At 40.5% G+C, this 16,416-nt stretch overlaps 1 protein-coding gene across 1 annotated transcript in view; it reads left to right on the top strand.

Moving 5' to 3' along the window:
* The window catches only part of GABRG3 (gamma-aminobutyric acid type A receptor subunit gamma3), a 366,619-nt gene that overhangs the window by 174,549 nt on the left and 175,654 nt on the right, over positions 1–16,416 (top strand). The window lies entirely within an intron of this gene.

Raw genomic sequence — 16,416 nt, 5'->3', positions numbered from 1 at the left:
TTTCAGTCTTTGTTATGAGAAATAATTGATAATAAAATATTATGGAAACTTTCAAGGTGTGGTGTAAATGTGCCCTTTCTCTGCTGCATTTCCTGATCTATTGCAATACCTGTCAAATTGAAATGAGAGGTCTTAAGAGCTGTGACATCCATCCCAGGCTTGGGCATTCATCACCTGTCTCTGGGAACATAATCCATATACTTGACTGCCTCCCACCCCACCCAAACACCAGGAAAGTTCTGAGATTTGTTCCCATTTCAGTATTTATTATGGGTACTATTCTGAGTTTCGAAGGACCTAAATTAAGAAAAAGTGCATTTGATGGAAGAGGGCGTGCTTTGAAACACCAGCTTCTGCATAGCCCTGAATAACTCTGTGAAACTGGAAGTCAGGGCCATAAAGTGCTTTCTTCAACAGGGTTAGAGAACTAAAATAGAAGGACAAAGCTTTAGCATATTATTTTTTGTTTTACCCACTAATTGACTAATATGAAGTGCATAAATTCTTGCTTGTCTCCCACTCTTCAGCTAACTTTGCAAGTAGCAGTAGATTGCAGTCAAAGTGACTTTTTTTCTTGATCTCCAGGCTCTGTGAAACTTATCTTTCTGGTGACACAACGACACATCTTCCACAGAAGGGGTGAAACGTGCTGCTGTCCAGAATATTCTTCTCCCTCAGCCTGTACCCAACAATATTCTGTTCTGGCATGTGGGATCTCGAGGTTGTCACCTCAGCTATCACCGCAGGCCCCTCAGGCTATCTCCTGAGGTGCCTCATCTGTCACCTCAGCTAACAAGGACTCTGCTGAGTTTGCTCCATAGCATATCTTTTGGCATTTAAGATGTCTGAAACACCTCTGCAAATTTAGTCAGAGCTTTCCTGAGTTGTTCTTCTGAACTTAAGCTTCTTAGAGCTGTTAAAGTATGATTTGGGTACATAGATGCTTTGAGGAATGTCCACCTGCCTTTGCTGACCCTCATCTAGACAAAGATTGTCACGCTTTGGAAAAAGCCATCAGCTGTACATTTAGTCTTTATTCTTTGAAACACAATCATGATCAGTTTTCTTTAATTTTAGATGCATTGACCAGTACAGCACTGGCAACTGTCCAGAGTTTGTCCCCTGGGAGCCTTTTTTTTTTAATTTGTAGAACTTCCAAGTTTTTTTCTCACTTGCAGAATAATTAGTGTTGGCATACTATCAAAGAACGTAACATCAGGTAGAACAGTACCCATGTTTGTTGTTGTGATTGCTCAGTCTCATTCATCTCTGAAGCACACTTAAATCTGTGTATTGTAATAAGAACAAGATGAAAAGAACCTCAAATTAAGGTTCAGATGAGAAAATTCTTTGGTTTAATATTTGGTCACTCATTTCTCCCAGACTGGTAATGCCACTTTAATATGAAGGTCACTAAATTCAAATAAGCAAAGTTGCAGCAGGTGTCCATTTTGCAACTCCGATGAGTGTTCTTTATGGGTTTAGAGAAAGAGATAGACTGCATTAGGATTACTCCTCAAGCTTTGTTCACTCTAATGACAGCTGACATATGTATGTATTAACTAGGACTGACGGTTGCTTTTTAAAAAATGCATAATTAAAAATTCAGTTGTTCAATAGCTGCTTTCAAGAATTCTTACATTCCTTAGTTCATTTTTTCACACAATTATTGCCTCTAGAACAATTTCATCCATCTTTCTCATGGCTTTCATTTCACATTTTAAGAATAAGAAGAATCTGCTTAGAATAATTTTTGCTTTGGGTCCTTTGTTTCCATTCTTACTGTTATGCTAGGAAATTAAAAAGTAAGGATTCACGCAGGGTTCCATTAGCAAAAAAGTTTGTCCACTTCTTTCATGTTGTTCACAATGGACTAGTTTTTGGTATTGAAGCTGCTATAATAACTTTTCCCTTTCATAGGCAATTGAAATGTATATTATGAATTGTTTCATGAAACACTCTTAAAGCAAAACTTCACAGCTGGGCATTATGAAATATGTTTTAGAGAATAACAGCGAAATAGAAAATTGCCATAGAAAAGAGATCTCTCTTTTTCTGTATTAGCATCAGTTGTCGAATTAGAACTGTTTTTCTCTCCTGCTACAACAGCACCAACTTTGGAGATGCTCAAGTGAAGAAAACAGTGTGCATGTGTATTGATATCAGGTAAACGTGGAAAACAGTGTTAGCCCTTGGACTTCCACAGGTCTTCTTGCTGGACTTCCCGTTGTCTGCTACTTACAGTTCAGCAGTGAGATAGACCATGAAAGATTTGTCCTATTCTTCTGCTGAAAGGAGCTTTAATAATCAGGGAAAGTTTAAAGTGGTAAGAAAAGTTCAGAAAACTTGTGCTAGAAAGCTTACAAAGTTTATATTCTTTGCAGTGGAAAATGTTGAAGGCTGGAGAGCTTTTAGCAGGATTCAGAGAGAAATACTGTAAGATCCTGAGCAAAACATTTATTTTCATCTTCCTTTTATTGAAACTGGGAAAAAGAAACAAAAATAGAAATTTTAAAAAAATACCTCTACCAATTTAAGAACAGTATTCAGAAATTAAAGACTGAAGACTTATGCAGACTGAATAATCCAAAATACATTGAGTTAGAGAAATGTGGCTGGGTCAATATTATTGTTTTTCTTCTGTCATTAAATAAAAGGAAAAATGTACTGGCAAAAAGACTGCTCTAGAGTTAATTACTGGTGACATCACTGCTGGGCAAAGGATCAGCCTGAGTCTGTGTACCACAGAAAGCGACATACAGGCGTTATACTGACCCCATGACTTCCCCTATAGCATATCCCTGCATAAATGCGTCCAGATGAAAAAAACAGAACCTCCATAGCCTCTTCTGTCTGAGAGAAACCGCTGCTTTCCCTACATCTCCCTGGTTAAATTTCCAGCTGCGCAGTGCCAATGGCAGCACATGTCCTGAGCCCATGGCCAAAGGATGGGTGGGTGTCCAAGCAGGGCTGCGGGCTGCGGGGGGATGCAAGGGTGGGAGAAGGGGACTGATGTCAAGTGGTTACTGCAGCAACAGGGAGGGCACCAGCGGTGGGGGGAGCAGAGGTGGGAGTGTTACCTGGGCAACGGATGGAGTGCCTTCCTCACTTGGGTTGGAGATGCAGCTGTGTTTAGTTCTAATTACCTGCCTGGTGCTGGGGGATTTAGGCACAACGTACCAGGAGTGCCTGTATTATCACCTACATATATCACCTATTTCATTTCTAGTTAGAAAGTGAAACTGCACTGCAGATAAAGTATTTTTCCCATGCAAGTGACACCCATTTTAATCTCTTTTGATTGACAACAGTGTAACCAGGTCACAAGCAGTAGCAGAATTACTTTTTATTATTTCTAATTATTGTAAAAAAACTATATTCCAGTATCAGTTATTAATCCTGCAGTGCTAGAAGAGATACTGATTAGGGAGTGAGTTTAAACTGTGTTAGGGAGTGAGTTTATTTTACACATCATTACATGATGGCATTTCATTTCCCTAATGAGCTTTGCAAGGAAAACCTTAGAATTTCTTGTTTAAGTTTTTTCATTATTTTTTTCCTAATGATATCAGGTATTGAAAATTTCTGTTAGGCTTCTTTTGAATTTCCCCAACTGAGGAGTGATGGAGTTTGTGAGTATAAAACTGACAGGAACAGCCTGGACTCCTGAAATTGCTATAATTGAATGGCCCAATGAATGGCAATTGGCCATCTGCTGTTTCATCTGGTGTCACTTTTCCCCCAGACTAGGGAAAATGAAGAATTATCAGTTTCAATGGGTGATTTAATATGAGTCTCATATCAAAAAAAGAATGGACTGAAGTCTAGGGGGAGCTGGAATTTGATCAACTTTGGCTTGAAAAGTAGGGTCTTAAAGGGAGACAGCTATTTTAAGTGTCAAACCACCTAACACAAGAAGACTTGGTAGGAAGTATGACCTGGATGAGTGGAGCCCAGGGATTACCTTGGTACCATCCACAATACCAGACCAAAATTTTTAAAAAAAAAAATGCCCAAGAGGTCAAGAGGTAAAGAAACTGAGGCAACGAGAGGCCTCCAGATACTTACCCTGTTGAAATATCTCTGTGCTTATGTTGTGAAGCCTAGATGAATCCTGCTGTGTTTTCCTCTGATTAGGTAAGCTGTGAACCAGAGTGTCCTCAGCTTAGAAATGTGGGAAGGTTAGTCTCATCCTGCTGAAGGCAGGCAGCACAGTGTTAGGGACTATATATTTTGAATATGGAGTCTCATACGCGTCTGAAAGCATGCTTCCAGCAATGCAGAAGCAGAGAGGGGTCTGGTTTTGCCTTAGCCAGCAGTGTAGAGGAGTGCAGGGCTTCCCCGGCTCCTCTGGAGGCCAAGGGCAAGAAAAGCTTGAGCACAATTGAGACTCTCATTACAGAGAGCACAGTTTGCTTTTTGATGCATCCTTTTTTTTAGTGACAGAAACACCTATTCACATCCTGTGGATACAGGATATAACTCCCTCACTCACTGTTACTTCATGTATTTACTTGATTTCTGTCATCCAGCACTTTAAGCTTTCCTTTTGGATCCTATTTGTGTTGTAATGAATTTAGACTTTGTGACCTGCGTGTGTCTATTCTGCTAAATCAAAGATGTCCAGGGACCAATACTTGTGCCCAAGACTGAGTACCACTAGTTGGTGCATGTCTACATTTCTTAGTTTTAGCTGCCTCTGTGGCAGATTTACCTTGGAAGTAACAGGGTAAGGAAGTCAGCTGCCAATGAAGCAAGGTGGATGACTGGATCTGCAGTGCTTGAGCTGTTTGTAGTCTCCCTTTATTCAGCTGTGGGGATGCAATCACTGATTTAGTGCTTCTTTTGAGGAAAAGCACAACAAAAACACCAAGCTGGGTGGGAGTGTTGATCTGCTTGAGGGTAGGAAGGCTCTGCAGAGAGATCTGGACAGGCTGGATTGATGTGCCGAAGCTAACTATATGAAGTTCAACAAGGCCAAGTGCCGGGTCCTGCACTTGGGGCACAACAACCCCATGCAATGCTACAAGCTTGGGGCAGAGTGGCTGGAAAGCTGCCTGGCGGAAAAAGACCTGGGGGTGCTGGTGGACAGCCAGCTGAATATGAGCCAGCAGTGTGCCTAGGCGGCCAAGAAGTCCAACAGCATCCTGGCTTGTATCAGAACTAGTGTGGCCAGCAGGATGAGGGAAGTGATTGTTCCCCTGTACTCAGCACTGGTGAGGCCGCACCTCGAGTACTGTGTTCAGTTCTGGGCCCCTCACTACAAGAAAGACTTTGAGCTGCTGGAGTGTGTCCAAGGAAGGGCAACAAAGTTGGTGAAGGGTCTGGAACACAAGTCTTATGAGGAGCGGCTGAGGGACCTGGGGTTGTTTAGTTTGCAGAAGAGGAGGCTGAGGGGAAACCTTATCACCTTCTACAACTACCTGATAGGAGGTTGTAGTGAGGTGGGGGTCGGTCTCTTCTCCCGGGTAACCAGCAACAGGAGAAGAGGAAATGGCTTCAAGTTACGCCAGGGGAGGTTCAGGCTGGATCTTAGGAAGAATTTCTTCACTGAAAGAGTCATTAGGCATTGGAACAGGCTCCCCAGGGAGGTGGTGGAGTCACCATCCCTGGAGGTGTTCAAAAAACGTCTAGATGTGGTGCTTCAGGACATGGTTTAGCGGGCATGGTGGCATTGGGTCGATGGTTGGACTTGATGATCTTTTAGGTCTTTTCCAACCCTAACAATTCTATGATTCTATGAAATACGGAATTGTATGTGTTTGTTTATTTTGACCTTTGAAAATGTTCACTGATGGGTGGCAGGATGGTTTGAAATGGGAGAGGGTTTGAAAGAATGGAGTTTAAAACCCCAGTGAGCTGTAGCTTTCCTGCACAACTCTGGAGAAGACAGCAATGCCCTCAGTGTCTCAGCTTCTGAGAAAGAAATAGAAGGTCATAACTTTTTTTTTTTTTTCCAAACCAGAGCGTTGGAAGTCTAAGAGAGCAACTTTCTGGGACACTTGGATACTGTAGTAGAGTGGTATGTGGGTTCTCAAGATATAACATAGACTCAGGAGTTACCCTAAAAATGACGCTGGAGGGGAACAGTTGGAACAGGACTTTTAACCATCTGATTTTGCCACCTGCCTCCTTACAACGTGCTCCTTACCATCTTTCCTCTCACTCATGATTGTGTATGAGACCCTCACTGTACCTGATCCTTCAGACTGAGATGGGGGTCTGTTTTTTTCATCACTGCCCAGTCTTCCATTCCTTTACAACTGTTCTTGTGCTAAGAGTGACAGTACGCATAAAAACATCATGGTAACCTCTGATTTTCTAGCTTGCCAATGGCATAAAAGATGTTTCAAAATGTTCTTCCACTTCTTTGGCTAATAGGTACTCTCTCCATCATTAAAAAAACCTCTTTAATACAGAGATTATGCTCATAAAGTCTTATTGTGTGCAGTCTTTGAGAGTGCATTTATTTTCATGAACAGGTAAGTTTAACCTCTGTTTTGAATAAGCTAACGCCTCGAGAACTATGCTTATAATGTTGATACATCTTTTGTTGTAAAATGTGAATACTATTGAGTATCTTTATAATTTGTTTTATGTTTTTTTCAGACATCAAGTATTCTTAGGAGACCTTAATAGTGTATTTTATTATATTAAGTACAGTGATTAACATAGGTTCACAAACTTTTAATTTTCTCTTTCTTTGTTTCTTCTGTTCAGTGATTATTCATTTTTATTTCTTCACAATTTCCATGGGGGTTAAGCTTGTCCTTGTGCTTTTATCTTACTAAATTAACAAGTTAGCAATCTTGGTTTCTTACCACATTGAAGTATGCATGTGGAATATCTCTCTCTCTGTATCTCTCAAATAAACCCCAGCCCATCTGCTGTCTCCGTAAAGCCTTAAATTACAGGTCAGAGTGGGCACTGTACTTTCTCTCTCACTCCCAAAACCATTGTTTCTTCCAGCAGCAATCTCCTTAGGAGTGACTATTCTGATTAGCATTTTGAGTTATATTGCCCACCAGATAACAGTGACCAAAAGTCTGCCCACTGCCATGTATCGCCCCCCTCTACTTCCCCTGTGACTTCCTTGCATGTTTTGGACATCCCTTTTTCTAAAGTGGCCCAATATAAGAGCATATAGTTGTGGCTCACTGAAGACAGAGCTTCTCATCAGGCCCTGTCTGCAACAGGGCATGAGCCCTAGCCACCTTGACACACCAAGAGGAGAGGCTGTGGAAGTGCAGTTGTGGCATGATCATAGCAATCAGGATGTCTCTGGGAATACTCTAAGAGAAACAGAAGCCAACAGAAGAGTCCCAAAAGAAACGGGAAGAAGTGATATTTAGCAAGAATGAACAGTCTTCCACCAATAGGGATGGGAAGAGAGTAGATCTACAGATGGTTTTCTAAAATGAGCTGCATTCTTTCTAATTTCATGCTGTGTTTCTGATTGTGGAATGGTTGATAGAACCAGAAGAGATAATACATCAGTGCAGAGTGAGGAGGAGGCATGAAGGGATCTCTGGGGATGGGCCAAGACAAACATCTCCAGCCCATCCTTTAACTGAGTGTAAGAAGTTATTTGGAATACAGCAGGACTGGAGCTAGCCTCCAAGGAGCCAAAATAGGTGCCGTGAGACAGATAAGTGTTTTCTCAGGGAAAGGAAACGCTACATGATAATTACATGTTTTGTTTTTAGTGTGAGGTTAGCTGTCTTTCACTCCTTATAACAGCAAGAAATCTGTGAATTAATCTCCTAAAGCAGACAGAGGGCAACACTATAGTAAAGAAGGGAAGCTTCCATCCTCCTACTCTGAGACTCCTACCGAGGCAGTGATGAGAAGAACTTTTTCTTTTTTTGACTCAAAATGTTCAGCTATGGAGACAATTGGCACTGCTTGCTGAAATATTTTGCTAGTGTTACCCTGAATAGCCATTATGTCCGTGGTGACAATCTCAATGTTGACTTTTCTTCTTTCATTGTATTTTTTCCATGTAACCATCATGCTTGTAACTTTATGAAAGTATCAAAGCAAATTCTCACAAAAGAGCAAGTTATTCAAAGTATTTTTAGACATAAAACAGCTGGGAAAGTTTTCAAAGATATGTATTCTACTACTACTGTAAACCTAATCATTCTGTTTAGGTTTGTATATTTATTTCGGGGGTCTTTTGAAGGTACAGCCTCAGTGCTGCTGGGAAAGATAAACTCAGATTAAGAAAAGAAAAAAGCACAAAAGTGGGGAAGTATTTCCTGAGCTCTTCCACCTCTCAGAGACTATTAGGAATAATAGTTCTGGAGGGGGAGCAGGAGCACAGAGAATGGAAACAAAGGAGGCTGGTGGAGAATGGGAAGGTGAGCCACCATATACCACCCCTTAGGCCCCAAAACCCAGTGTTGTACATAGTGTAAAGTAGATGCCCCCCATTTGGCTGCTGAGCAGCCTCTGAAAACATGAAGTTCCATGCTGGCAGAGCTACTTCAGGGAAAGTTACAGGCAGCCCTAATGGTGCTACTCTGCTCATCCAAAGCCATGACGAAAGCAAAGAAATCTTTCAAGACACACGAGTGAGAATTATTGTCCACACAGAAGGCTTGTGTTGGTCTTGATACCGCAAGGGTTTTGAATATACACTGCATATGAAATAGGTTGCTTATTTTATCAGGTTTTCTCCAGCAGACTTCATTTATTTCTTCCTGCATTATTTCCACAAAATGAGAGTGTGTAGGATTCAAAATGGCTGTGCTGGAAAATGGTAGACCATTCCACTACTTTCAGTTCCTTCCCACAGGATATCTGAAAGTTTTTTCAACGATTTTTGAAACTAGAATGCAAGTTGCACGCAGGATGCAAAAACAACCAGTACCTGTCAAGGAGTAACATTTTAAGCCTTCCAGGGCTCTTCTGGAATCGCCATAATTCCAGGCTTTTTATAATCTATACACCATGCAATATGGGGAACAATCAGCACACAACATGCAGCAATTTCTGTGAGAGTATTTATTTTCATAAGATTAAAACTAACCGTGAGCATGGCCTGTAACTCTTCAAATAATCAAAAGGCTGTTCAGAAGATGTTCCACAGGACAAAGGACAATTCTCTCCTCCTTCTAGCCCACATATCCAGCGTAAGATACAATGAATTAGGGAAGATAAAGGCAGGTTGTGCTGCACAGAATTACTCTTGGTGTTTTGATATCAGGCATGCGAATGTTCTGGCTCAGGAAGAGGGAACCACTCATCCCGTATTTCAGGGAGCATTTCTTCTTTCACTCATTTGTCACACAACTAAAGGGGCAGCTGAATCAATCAGACAGCCCTTTGCAGGGTAATCTTTGACAATTCAGTTGTTGATTAAACTTCCCTTTCATCGGTGAGCTGGGCTGGAAAAAAAATTCTTTTGTTGAAAATGAACTTCAAACTCTGAAAAGATTACCCTCTCTTAATGTTCAAGTGCACCAAATTGCAGACTAAATAAACAGACATCACGGATGTTGCCTTAATGTTCGGGACATTTCCTGTTAAAACACAGTATCTCAAAACCTTCTCTTTGTACTTTTAATCCAGGTATGGCAAGGGCATAAAGAAAGAACATTTCTGGACATATTCACCCGTGGTCTATGTCTGAGTGCAGAAAAAGGGAGACTCCCACCCTTCAGAGATTTTGCTCCCATTTCTTTCCTGTTTCCCTGAACAACACTGTTCCATGTCCCAGTCTTAAACCATAATGCTTAACATTTCTGTGACACTGTTTGCATGTAGAGGGTTCTACCATTATTAATTTTTTTAAGCATACTTCATACTGAATGATTTGCACTGAAACATAAAAGTGAAGTTTACTACTTATTTCCAGAACAGTTTAAGACTTACAAATAGTATTGCCCACTTTGGTGAAGTCAAGCCTTTTGGTAACTAAAGGAGATTTTATCCCTTCCACAGTTTATTAGACTAGTTTCAAGCTTATGGGAACAGTGTTTGTGGTGTGTTGGTGTGATATACAAGGGAAGCGGAGGGCACAGAATGATCATAATCTAAACTGGACTCTAATTATTTAGGTATTTTTAGTTGATTGAGTACCAGCCTCATACAAAACCCAATAATAACTTTAATCAGATAGTCTCACTCCATCAACAACAAGATACAGGCTTTACAATGAAAAAAATTAACATATTGGAAGAGTTAGAGAAATAATTCTTAATCGATCAGAAATGATAGCAGTAGTTGCCTGAAGACTTCCTACAGTACAGGAAAACGAGTCTTGAGGTGATGGTGCATTGTCTGGTAGGGAATAGTAAGAACCTGGAAAGTATCACGCAAGAAATTTTTGCATTTTTTCCAAGGACAACACTCTTGATGTTGTTGTTGTTGTTACCGTTGTTGTGAGGAGTTGTGAAAATGCAGAAAATGTGAAGGCTGCAGTAGAAGCAACAAAGGCATACCATACTATTATCTATAGTCTTTCAAATAGATTGCCCAACTGTGACAGCTAATTAAATTGTGTTTTCCAGGATTAACCCACAGCTAAAATGATACATCATGGTAGGAGGAAAGCTTCGTGTATTGCCAACAACATGTCAGCTCCTCTTTTGACTGAGGAAACAATGAAAGACTTGGTTAAAAAGCGTATCTTTTTCTCTGTGATTACAGATGCCTCAAACCATGGCACTTTCAAGGTGTTTCTAATCGTTAATCATTCCTGCACAGTTGAAAGGCTAATAATTCACTGCTGGCTTGATTATTTTTAAGGCACTAGTGAAACCACATTAGGAATATTTGAAAATATAAAAAACATGCTAGAATCAAGCAGTTGGAACCCTGACTGTGTACAGTTATTTGCAGTTAATACTGTTGTTAACTCTGGGTTATGTCCGCCTGTCCACAAATCAATAGAAAGTAAGAAAGAAAAAAAGTCTCTAGCTTATTGCTCTGGACGTAACCACAAAACAGAAAAATACCATCTAATTAAATCATAATTTATTTTAAAAAAAACATCAGTCACTTTTTCTCATCTCATTCAGTCATTTTTCTCAGCAAAAGTTTCAGATTTAAAGGAGAGCTTATAAAATTTGAATGGGAAGAAATGTTCTCCGTGAGACAATTGCTTGCATACTTTACAAGTAAAAGGACCATAATCTGTTTTCTTTGTTTTAGAAGTTATTTTCTGGAAGTTAAGTGAGCATTGTCAAGCACCAATTTTAAAATCCCATTTTCAAAGATAACCTTGTTGCAGGTTATAGGTTTTCAGTGACAGTGTGTTACTTATTCTCAGATAGTACTGAGTGTTTTTTGCAAATGTAAGTCTTGCAAGTAGAACAAATTGGCTTTTTATGTGATGAAATGTATAAGATAATGCATTCATTTAAGGGTAAGTTGCAAAAAAGAACTGATGCCAAACTCTTTGGTCATAAGGTAGTCATCATTGGAGAAGAAAAAAGAAAACAAAGACATTTCACTCAGAGGTACATATTAGCTGCCAGAAACGAGGCTTTATATTTTCATATGATCAAACAAAATACAAATAAACTGATTTAATTTTACTGAAAAACATGTCTTTCCAGAAACTGTAAAAACTATTGATAATTTAAAATTTCTTAAAAGGCTTGAAGTTATGTAGTTACAGATTCAGCTGAGTACTTGTATATGTCACACAGAATCACAGAATCAATCAGGTTGGAAGAGACCTCTGGGATCATCGAGTCCAACCATTGCCCTGACACCACTGTGTCAACTAGACCATGGCACTAAGTGCCATGTCCAGTCTTTTTTTAAACACATCCAGAGATGGTGACTCCACCACCTCCCTGGGCAGCCCATTCCAATGTCTAATAACCCTTTCTGAGAAGAAATTCTGCCTAATGTCCAACCTGAACCTCCCCTGGCGAAGCTTGAGGCTATGTCCCCTTGTCCTATCACTAGTTGCCCAGGAGAAGAGGCCGACTCCCACTCCACTACAACCTCCCTTCAGGTAGTTGTAGATTGCAATAAGGTCACCTCTGAGCCTCCTCTTCTCCAGGCTAAACAACCCCAGATCCCTCAGCTGCTCCTCACAGGTCATACCCTCCAGACCCTTCACCAGCTTGGTCACCCTCCTCTGGACTCGCTCCAACACCTCAACGTCTTTCTTGAAGTGCGGGGCCCAGAACTGGACACAGTATTCAAGGTGCGGCCTCACCAGTGCCGAGTACAGAGGGATGATCACTTCCCTAGACCGGCTGGCTACACTATTCCTAATAGAGGCCAGGATGCCATTGGCCTTCTTGGCCACCTGGGCACACTGCTGGCTCTTGCTTAGCCGGCTGTCGATCAGCACCCCCAGGTCTCTTTCCGCCAGGCCGCTCTCTAACCACTCTTTCCCCAGCCTGTAGCGCTGCATGGGGTTGTTGTGGCCAAAGTGTAAGACCCGGCACTTGTTCTTGTTGAACCTCATGCCGTTGGTCTCGGCCCATCTATCTAACCTGTCCAGATCCCTCTCTAGGGCCTTCCTACCCTCCAGCAGATCGACACTCCCCCCCAGCTTGGTGTCATCTGCAAATTTGCTGAGGGTGCACTCAATCCCTACGTCTAGATCATCTATAAAGATATTGAACAGCACCGGCCCCAGAACTGAGCCCTGGGGAACACTGCTAGTGACCGGCCGCCAGTTGGACTTTGCCCCGTTCACCACCACTCTCTGGACTCGGCCATCCAGCCAGTTTTTAACCCATCAAAGAGTTCACCCATCCAAGCCCCAGGCAGCCAGTTTGTCTAGGAGGATGCTGTGGGAGACAGTGTCAAATGCCTTACTGAAGTCTAGATAGACTACATCCACAGCCCTGCTCTCATCTACTAAGCGGGTCACTTGGTCATAGAAGGAGATCAAGTTGGTCAAGCAGGACGTGCCTTTCATGAATCCATGTTGGCTGGCCCTGATGCCCCGATTGTCCTGCATGTACCATGTAATGGCACTCAGGATGATCTGTTCCATCACCTTGCCTGGCACCAAGGTCAGACTGACAGGCCTATAGTTCCCTGGATCATCCTTCTGGACCTTCTTGTAGATGAGTGTTTACATTTGCTAATTTCCAGTCAGCTGGAACTTCTCCAGTTAACCAGGACTGCCGGTAGATAATGGAGAGTGGTTTGGCAAGTTCATTTGCCAGTTCCTTCATTACTCTGGGGTGAATCCCATCCGGGCCCATAGCCTTGTGGGTGTCCAACTGGCACAGCAGGTCACCAACTGCCAGGAGTCTTTGACTGGGAAACATTCTCATATTCTAATTTCACATTCTTGCTCTTTCAATTTCTTAAAATTGTTTATTAAAAAATATTTTCCTTATGTAATCAGATTTGGATAGATTGTGGAATCTTCAAAGAGATTCTGTTTTGATGAAGTTTTTAAGTGTGGGGAATTTAACATGTGACATGCTTTATGAATTTACTTTTAAAGCCAAACATAATGAAATGTATTAAAATTGATAATTATTCTTCTATCAATCCCTTCAAGTTTATACCTGAATTTTGCATCAGAGAAATTTAATATTATTTCAGGAATATGTGATGTACTAAAAGAAATAGGATTTCCCTAGAATCTCCTTCATGTTAACATGTACACATTTTTCCCCTTAGGGGTGGCCTTTACTTCTTTTCAAGGAGAGTGTTTTTTTGGCAGTGTGGCTGCTCTGGAGTGTAGCTTCAGTTAACGCATCTAAGCACAGTGTGAATATATGTTATAAGTAGGAAAAATCTTGAGTCTGTTTTGGTAGCATGGCAAATTAGGTACCTGTAAGACAAGAAAACTTAGTGACAGAACACTTTATTGTACACGACCTTGGCGTCGTTTCATGGAGAACACAGTTTCACCTTTCTGCACTGGGAAGAGTCTTATTGAAACTTTTGCTGGTTTTTTTATTTCTTCCTGTGTTCATTATAGTAGTCAAGAGTTAATGTCAAAAAATAAAAGGGAAAAGAAAGAATCAGAAGGATATTAACAACATTTCTGATGCAGTGGTAGAACAGAACATAAACAATATTATTAAAGTTGGTGGATGTTGCTTCATCTGAGGCATCATTTTGCTGAAACCTGATGGCCTGCCTGAACTCTCTAAGTGCAACCATTACATTTCATATAGATCTAAAATGGCAGGTATTAGCTAGCAAGTGAAAAACATTCCTTTCTTATATTATTATATTGACTTGCATATGAGACCAACATAGAAACCTTTCTTCTGGCAGTTTCTTGTTGGATGCTGTGTGTTGGAGATCACTGTATCAGCTTTGTGCAAAGCAGTATATGGAAGCTGGGAACTGACTATCTATCTGTTGTCAGTGAAGATAAAAGTAATTTTCCTGAAGTGTACACAGGCTTAGCTCCATTAGAAGTGACGAACTGAGTGCCAGTTTCAAAAGTGACCTCTATACCATCCTAGTAGAGTGAAGATATGAACATCATACCCCATTATCTGCTTGGTTGAAGACTGAAGCAATTCCAAAGATTAATGTAAAGGATGTACTGATCTAACGTTCACTTCTAAAAAGAATTAATGGAGAGAATCAAAAGGATGAAATTTCAATTCCGATATTAAATGGAAATGTGCATTTATTTTTACTGGGAAAATTTTGTTTTGTAATTTGCTCATTCTGACTGAACACTATAAATACTTTAAATAAAAAAAAAAGGGGGTAAAGTGTTGAAAAAGTCAATGCAACTAATTTCAAACAACTTTGATTGACTTTTCTTTTAACAATGTTGCTTTGTTTTTTATGACCTCAGTTTACAAAAAGAAAAATGCCTTTTTTAAAGAACTAGATAAATCAGATCTGTGAACCATTTAATTTACACTGAAATGTTTGTATTAATGTGAATGGAGTTACAGTGGCCCCTTGTAGAGATATTTTGAATAATGATCATTGCCGGCACATTCTAGTTGCAGTAATAAACAAAGGAGATGCAAAATGTGAATTGGACAGTGGTGTTAGCACGGCCCTTCTTCAAGGCTAATGTAATCTCTTTTTCAGCCGGAGTAGTTTACCTGGATGGAAACCACAATGATACATCTATACTGCTCCTGGTGCCCACTTTGCTCAGATCTAGCTGCAGCACCTTCTCAGGACACTGTATTATGGAGCTCAAGGTCTTTCTTTCCTTTGGTGGGGTAGAAATCCTAAATATCCAAAATCCTAAAATCCTAAGTAACATTAAATATGTACGATATACTAGAAGGGAATTACGGCTGCTCCTAAATTCAGTCAAAATAAAGCATTCATATAAAATAACCTCAAATATTAATATGCAAAAACTGGTCCTGTGAAAGGACAGCACTGTCATTAGCCAGCTGTATACAAATGGTCTTTGATTCTATAAATACTGATTCTCACATGTGATCTAAAAAAAGCAACTCTACTCACTCAGCATTTGGAGAAACCCATAGACATGTCTGGCATATTCTTCTCTATAGAAACTGAACGTGCCAAACTTGTCACCGGACTTTCAAGGACAAAAACGGTACAGTGTTGATTGTAAAGAAATAAGATCAGCACTCTACTATCTTAAACCTGGTGAATTAAGGGTGTCCTTTTGAATAATAAGGGTACACTGTGTACATTACATTGCATCCTTTAAATGTGTGTAGATGTGCAACTTTGTGCTCATCAAGTTGAAAGTCTCTTCACATTCAAATCTGTCAGCTTCCCTGAGAAAATAAAACTCATAATACAATGAAAAATGGTAGTGAGATGAAGGCTATGGTAGTGAGATAGGCTACGAAGAAAAGTGGTCCTTAATGCCTTTGGCGGCTAGACTTTAATTCCTAAGGTGATCTATTACCTGGTATTTGGATACGTGCTAGCACTACTTATGTACCGATTGATCATTTGCCATATAGAGATGAGAGACCCAGAGTGTGTTTTGGACTAGGATTACAGTGTCAGTGAATTAGGTTTCCTGGTGTTACAACATCAGCTTTGGAAGGATGGCCTGCCAAAAATGTAATAGCGCAGAAGAACCATATGGCTCTTAGCAAAAACACTGTCCTCAGTTCAGACTACAAGCTCTTCTAACTATATATAAATAAAAAAATATACGATACTGTTTGTATAATAGCATTTCTTTTTACACCTTCCCTTTTAAAACTTAGGAATCGACAAAAATGCAATAAAAAGCAAGTTCATAGTGGTCAAAGGCTGGACTTTCCACACAGCCTTACTTCTCCTTTGTTCAGATATATATACCAAGAGCTCATCTACCAGGGGACCTAAGGAGATGTTTTCCTCTGGATTATCTCCAGCCCCTGTATTAGCCTGTGTTGTAGAGTATACGCTTTGTGTCACATCTGCAAACGCCATCCCTGTCTTGGATGCAGACAGCCCTGCAGTACTGAGACAGTCAGGTGGCCATTTCCACAGGCTTCACAGGTAGAGCAGTCTGGAAAT

Source organism: Nyctibius grandis, chromosome 2 (assembly GCF_013368605.1).
Source record: "Nyctibius grandis isolate bNycGra1 chromosome 2, bNycGra1.pri, whole genome shotgun sequence".
Taxonomy (NCBI): Eukaryota; Metazoa; Chordata; class Aves; order Nyctibiiformes; family Nyctibiidae; genus Nyctibius; species Nyctibius grandis.
The sequence above is the reverse complement of the archived record's forward strand: the minus strand, read 5'-3'. Positions and strand labels throughout refer to the sequence as shown.